Source organism: Limulus polyphemus, unplaced genomic scaffold (assembly GCF_000517525.1).
Source record: "Limulus polyphemus unplaced genomic scaffold, Limulus_polyphemus-2.1.2 Scaffold5066, whole genome shotgun sequence".
Taxonomy (NCBI): Eukaryota; Metazoa; Arthropoda; class Merostomata; order Xiphosura; family Limulidae; genus Limulus; species Limulus polyphemus.
Window position 1 is genome coordinate 34,207 of NW_013670676.1, and position 7,782 is coordinate 41,988.

The 7,782-nt window shown below is 33.8% G+C and overlaps 1 pseudogene; it reads right to left on the reverse strand.

Moving 5' to 3' along the window:
- Positions 1–7,782, reverse strand: part of LOC106472074 — a 38,498-nt pseudogene that overhangs the window by 8,975 nt on the left and 21,741 nt on the right.

The window sequence follows — 7,782 nt, forward strand, 5'->3', positions numbered from 1 at the left end:
GGGGGCTGCTATTAAGTACAGAAGCTATCTTCTTCCTGGGAATTCTAAATCCCCAATCTAAGCACATCTTTATGATTTGAGTTTGTGAATATTTTGCATCGAAAAATACTGTTACATTCCCTTCCCAAAAGAGATCCGTTTTCGGTGACATCACACTACGAACTTAACACCAACGATGTCAAAATGTAGTTCTTATACATGTCGTTTCACCGCGACTTTATGTCGACAGTGGTTGTCGAGTGCTTTGCTGATTTGCTTATTCAAAATCGCTTTAACATAACGTATTCAAGCCTCTATAGTTGATATTTATTATTTTCTGACAACAAATAACTAATAGAATATAAAAACAAACTATAACTCCAAGCTTAGTGATTGGTTGTATTTCCTTCTTTATATATATATAAACAACCAATTAACAGTGTTTATCAGAACCGTTCGTAATCCTTTAATTATCAACAAACTGGAATCTTACCGGTACTGCTTCTGTTCGACCGTTGTGGACGCTCTCAGTTTGGTAATTAGAACCCACATAATCTGACCCAGAAAAAAAATAGTTCACCTGCAACACAGAACGTGTTAACTCTTAAAGTGAGTCTTGTGATGACGTATTATTATAATAACATATGACTCTCATTACTTCAAATAGAGAATTATTTTTTTCTAATACAAATCCACCAAATGTCTACCTTTTGAACAGTCAACAATACCTCATGAGTTATATTTGAATAGTTAAGCTAGATAACGACATTTTCGAAACATATTACAAATAACAGTCTCTACTTGATCGTATAAGTAACCTGGTGATAACAGTTTCAACAATTGTTACCATGAAACATATCTCCATATTAAATATTATTCACGGCATTGTTGCGATTGCCAGGAAACGTGATTTTATTTTATTGTTGCTTTCGGTGGTTTTGGAGTCCGATTTAAATATCGTAAATATTTCCGATATTTATTACATCGTCAGTTTCTAACACGCGAGAAAGCATATCGATCACGTGTGCGTGACAGCCACAGTCTTCAAGTGCGGAGCACGAGGATAAAATTTACGCATAATAACAATGTTGTCTTTTTTACGTAACGTCAAATTAGTGAAGCAGTAATCAGAAAAATCACAATAGTGAACTGATACAACTCACTATCAGCAATCAGCCATGTCAAGAGATAGGTGCGTTTCTTTGTTTCAGCGGAAAGCCACACAATGAGCTGGCTGTATGCGGTCTGTCAACCGTGGGATCTGAACCCCTGATAATCCTCGTCAACCATGCTTTTAACTAAAACTAAACATAACCCGAGGTGGACAGTTCTAAAACAAAGACATTCGATCACTATATTTATAGTAAATATACCGATAACAAAAATGTTTACTAACAATTTACTTGAGTGTATTGTTTATCAATAAATACAGGGGTAAAAAGTCTTGAAACGAAGACACTCGATTACTACATATGTTGTAAAAATGACAACAAAAGACAATGTTTCTCTTTCTGTGTGAATATTTTTACGTGATATACATATCACAGAATGTTTTTACGTGATATAAATATCACAGAATGTTGTTTTTACGTGATATACATATCACAGAATGTTTTTACATGATATACATATCACAGAATGTTTTTACGTGATATACATATCACAGAATGTTTTTACATGATATACATATCACAGAATGTTTTTACATGACATACATATCACAGAATGATTTATAAATCCTCAAATATTTAAACGTTTAACAGAAACGAATTTTAAACAGGACTACTTAGAAACCAAATTTAGGTTAGTAGATTCATCGTCAGGTCATAACTTCAGTTAAATTATTGTTAAAAAATTGTATGAAATACTTGTACAGTCTGTTGAGGTAACACATTATTCACGAGTGGACATTATTATTGTTATTTATTTACAAATTGTAAACAAGATTTCTATAGGTTGTCATGGTAGCATATTATTTACGGGTAGACACGCTTTCTATTAAACAATTATAAACATTTATTTAAAAATTAAACATAAGATTTCTATAGGTTGTCATGGTAGCATATTATTTACGGGTAGACACGCTTTCTATTAAACAATTATAAACATTTATTTAAAAATTAAACATAATATTTCTATAGGTTGTCATGGTAGCATATTATTTACGGGTGGACACGCCTTCTATTAAACAATCATAAACAGTTATTTAAAAATTGAACATATCTGTATAGGTTGTCATTGTAACATTGAAACGTTGTTACAGGACATGGCTTAAAATTCTTGGTTATATCGTCCAACAGTTATCTTTGTATTTTTTATATTTTTGGGTCCAAATTCATTCACATAATGAAATATTTTGAACACTACATAACAAACAAGAGGGAATCTTAATTAGCCGTGGTACTTGAAATTCTTTCAGGCAGGATTAGAGTAAATTAATCTATGAGACCTTTGTTTCCCTTTTTATTAGCCATATTTTTGCGTGCCAGGAATACCAAGCGTGGAGCGCGCATGTATACGATTCGATTTTATTATTCATCAGGATCTCTACCAACCTTGGGTGGTCAAATATATCAATCGAAAGGGTTTGATTTTCTGAGCCCAAAATTTTAATTAAATTCCAAATCGGTCAAGAGATGATGGAGCTATGAGGTAAAAGTTTGTGCTTGAAAAAAACACAAAAAACAAATCAGAGACGTTCTCTGAGCCGTTGTGCCGCGGCTAAAAATTAAAGACGTGATTGTGATCCCAACAAGTATAAACATAATCACGTGACAAGGCAATCGAAAGTTCCACCAATCAACAAAATGATTTTATAATTTTGAATTTATTAACTGAATGAATTCGCTGACAATGAAAACCAGCTAAATAATGTAAATTTAAGAGTAAAAAGTCTTACCACTAAAACAATGATGACTGGGACGATAAATATATAGTCATAACTGTCTCGGTTTTGCCACGGACAACTAGAGAGAAGAAAATAGGAGATCAGTTAAATAGTTAAACGTTGGTAAGTACATACACAATATATATAATTATGTTTTGTATTGATGGTTACAATAGATGGAAAAATAGGCTTAACACGAAAATCAAAGTGAAGATTCAGTTTAAAGACTTTCATCCTCCTCCCTCCATCCTTTCTCACCATTATTGATATAAAGAACGCTGTTTAAATAAAAACAAAAATCGAAGATTTAAAACTTTACTCAGAAATCTAGGATTTGAAATATATTTCAAAAGAGACATAACTAGGCTTAACAAGCATGCATGTTTCATTTCTATAAGTAGTTGGTTCACTTTTGTCGTTAATCAAAACATGAATTCTTGACAATAAACCTTTAATGCATATTTGACGTAACGGAGCGCCACCACCTTAGAGCAGATTCAGGTTTAGTGAGTACGGGAGTCTATCTTTTCTTGACCTCGGGGTTTCCTTCCAGAAGATGGCAGTGGGATTCCGGTTGGGACTCTAGGCTGGTCAACACAAATCATGGAAGTTGATGGATTTATAGTCCTTTCTTATAGAACTTCATTAATGTAGTCAGTGTTGGATTGTCCAGAATACAAGTCCAACAAGGGATTAATCGCTGATTTAATTCATACCACTATACTAACTCCAGACCAGAGTCCAACAAGGGATTTATCGCCGATTTAATTCATACCACTATACTAACTCCAGACCAGAGTCCAACAAGGGATTTATCGCTGATTTAATTCATACCACTATACTAAGTCCAGACCAGTTCAAATAGATTCATAACATGATATTAATAGCCTTCTTATGGTTGATATGACACATTAATGTCCACAGCTTTCTTCGTATTGTGAAATCAAACATGGAGAAGCCGGTTGAGCGTCCCATGGGGTGTTATTCACTCCAACTTTGATGTTTAAAAGCCTGGTACGGCCTGGTGGTTAGGTCGCTTGACTTGCAATCTGTGGAACGCGGATTCGAATCCCATCACTGAACATGCTCGTCTTTTCATCCACGGAGGCGTGCTAATGTGACGGTCAATCCAACTATTTATTGGTAAAGAGTAGTCCAACAATTGGCGGTGAGTGGCGTTGACTATCTGCCTTCCTTCTAGTCTATCACTTCTAAATTAAAGAAGGCTAACGCAAAAAAACAAAAGTCGACGCTTAAAATATCCCGATAACCGACACCTTGCACTTACAACAGTCCTGAACGGCTTATAGGCTGCAGTCCGTTCTTGAAATCCATTAACATGGAGCTACTAGCGCACAATGAATGTGTTGAGCTGCAGTCGTGGATTTTCGTTAAGTATTGGGTGATGGTGGTTGTTAGGTTTGGGTTTCAAAGTTTATATTGATAGAGGAATGATTTATTTAATACGTGTTAAAATATCTCAAATATTAATACCAGTAACAGTTCCAGGTTGAGTTTCAGTGAACTTTGTGGAAATGTCACTCCACACGCCCGTCTATAGAACAGCTGATGTTAACAAATATACGCATGTCTGTAAACTGGGTTATGTGATAAGTCAGTGGGGATTGGTCCATTACTAGTTGGAACATTACCAACCAGTCACACTAACAAGTTATTAGATTACACTTAGTATACCAACCAGTCACACTAACAAGTTATTAGATTACACTTAGTATACCAACCAGTCATACTAACAAGATATTAGATTACACTTAGTATACCAACCAGTCATACTAACAAGTTATTAGATTACACTTAGTATACCAACCAGTCATACTAACAAGATATTAGATTACACTTAGTATACTAACCAGTCATATTAACAAGATATTAGATTACACTTAGTATACCAACCAGTCATATTAACAAGATGTTAGATTACACTTAGTATACCAACCAGTCATACTAACAAGATATTAGATTACACTTAGTATACTAACCAGTCATAAATAACTTGTTAGTATGACTGGTTGGTATACTAAGTGTAATCTAATATCTTGTTATTATGACTGGTCAGTATACTAAGAGTAGTATAACATCTTGTTAGTATGACTGGTTGGTATATTAAGTGTAATCTAACATCTTGTTAGTATGACTGGTTGGTATACTAAGTGTAATCTAATATCTTGTTAAAGATTACACTTAGTATACCAACCAGTCATACTAACAAGTTATTAGATTACACTTAGTATACCAACCAGTCATACTAACAAGTTATTAGATTACACTTAGTATACCAACCAGTCATACTAACAAGTTATTAGATTACACTTAGTATACCAACCAGTCATACTAACAAGATATTAGATTACACTTAGTATACCAACCAGTCATACTAACAAGATGTTAGATTACACTTAGTATACCAACCAGTCATACTAACAAGATGTTAGATTACACTTAATATACCAACCAGTCATACTAACAAGATGTTATACTACTCTTAGTATACTGACCAGTCATAATAACAAGATATTAGATTACACTTAGTATACCAACCAGTCATACTAACAAGTTATTAGATTACACTTAGTATACCAACCAGTCATACTAACAAGATATTAGATTACACTTAGTATACCAACCAGTCATACTAACAAGTTATTAGATTACACTTAGTATACCAACAAGTCATACTAACAAGATATTAGATTATACTTACTATACCAATCAGTCATACTAACTGTTAGTTTTCACTTATCAACGCGAATTGTACAAATTATCGGTACCTTTAAAACGTTCATATTGGTTATTTCTACAGGTAAATATCTTTCCTTGAAAACACTGACTTCTTACCCCAACAGTAAAAATGTGTCACTAGAAAGGGGTGAAAAGAAGGCTTTGCTGGGAGCCCAGATGAGGACCACTATACCTGGCAAACCTAGATAAAAAAATAAAAAAATAATTGAGTAAAATCACTGTCCCAGAGAAGAGAGAGAGAACGTAAAAAGTTTCGGTTCAACTTGTGTTTATTGAAAGCTGTAGAAATTTCATTGTAGAAAAAAAACAGTAAATAATTAAAATTACAAAGGGAAAATTGGCTAATCCTGAAATAAGACTAACCAATTATAATTGCACGTTTATCATTTTAATATTGAAACCATTGGTTTGATCTGTAATACAGGAACTCGTTCGTTGCTAGGAGCTACCAAGATGTTTGTAATAATATTAGTTTTTTTTCTAAAATGCAGCCACAACACTGTTAAGATGTCAGGACTTTTGTTACATTAGATATTAAAATACAATATAATATTTCCATTTATACTATTACAATTTATATTTTAAGATAATAGCACTGTTACCCTAAAGTTCAATCATAAGTGGAGTGTTTTACAGTCCTTAATTTAACTGTATCGTACAAACCTTCAGCCGAGAGTCTTTTCCAGTTTTTAAAGTAACTTATTGTATAGACCTATAACTGAGAGTATATTTCAGTCTTTACTGTTACCCTAAAGTTCAATCATAAGTGGAGTGTTTTACAGTCCTTAATTTAACTGTATCGTACAAACCTTCAGCCGAGAGTCTTTTCCAGTTTTTAAAGTAACTTATTGTATAGACCTATAACTGAGAGTATATTTCAGTCTTTAAAGACTGAAATATACACTCAGTTAAATAGTTGAAGTATATTGTTGTGGTTTCAACCAATCACAACTATCGTATTGTCGATGAGTAAACTGGAATGGACGGCAACTGCCTGTTGTAAAATACTCTTCCTAAACAACCAATTACAACGACCGTATTGCCACTTATTGAACAAGGTTAAAGGGAAAAACAAAATAGTAATAATAATAATAATAATATTAACATCCAAACCAAATAATATTTCTAAAGTACTCAAACCTGGAAAAGGTCTCACATTTTCTACGTATTGATACTAATATCTGATGTCTGTACAATAAACGTTACATTAAAAACTGTAAGACACTCTTTGTTGAATGTTTGGATTGTACTTTATAAGTAACATTAAAACTTAACAACGTGATCGGTTTGTCCTGATCTCCTCACGAATAAGGCCCAACAAACCCATGTTATAAGTTTGCCAGATTGTAAACCTATAAATCCTAGGAAGCTGGATAACATCAGATGGTAAATAAAACAGATAATAGCGATGGCAAAAGACACATTTCCGAAAATGAAAATGATACTGACATATAGAAATATATCTATGCGGACGAAATTAATTGTTTTATATTGTTATGTTATACCAGTTCTCACATATGAATCAGAGTGTTGGATAATATCGAGAAGTATGGAAAAGAGAATTGAAGCAGTTGAGTTGTGGTTCTTAAGGAACATCTTGGGAGGTATGTTGGATAGTCAAATTGAGTTGTGGTTCTTAAGGGAACATCTTGGAGGGTATGTTGGATAGTCAAATTGAGTTGTGGTTCTTAAGGCGCATCTTGGAGGGTATATTGGATAGTCAAATTGAGTTGTGGTTCATAAGGCGCATCTTGGAGGGTATGTTGGATAGTCGAATTGAGTTGTGGTTCTTAAGCAGCATCTTGGAGGGTATGTTGGATAGTCAAATTGAGTTGTAGTTCTTAAGGCGCATCTTGGAGGTACGTTGGATAGTCAAATTGAGTTGTGGTTCTTAAGGAACATCTTGAAGGTATGTTGGATAGTCAAATTGAGTTGTGGTTCTTAAGGAACATCTTGGAGGGTATGTTAGTTAGTCGAATTGAGTTGTGGTTCTTAAGGAACATCTTGAAGGTATGTTGGATAGTCGAATTGAGTTGTGGTTCTTAAGGAACATCTTGGAGGGTATGTTAGATAGTCGAATTGAGTTGTAGTTCTTAAGGAACATCTTGGAGGGTATGTTAGATAGTCGAATTGAGTTGTGGTTCTTAAGGAACATC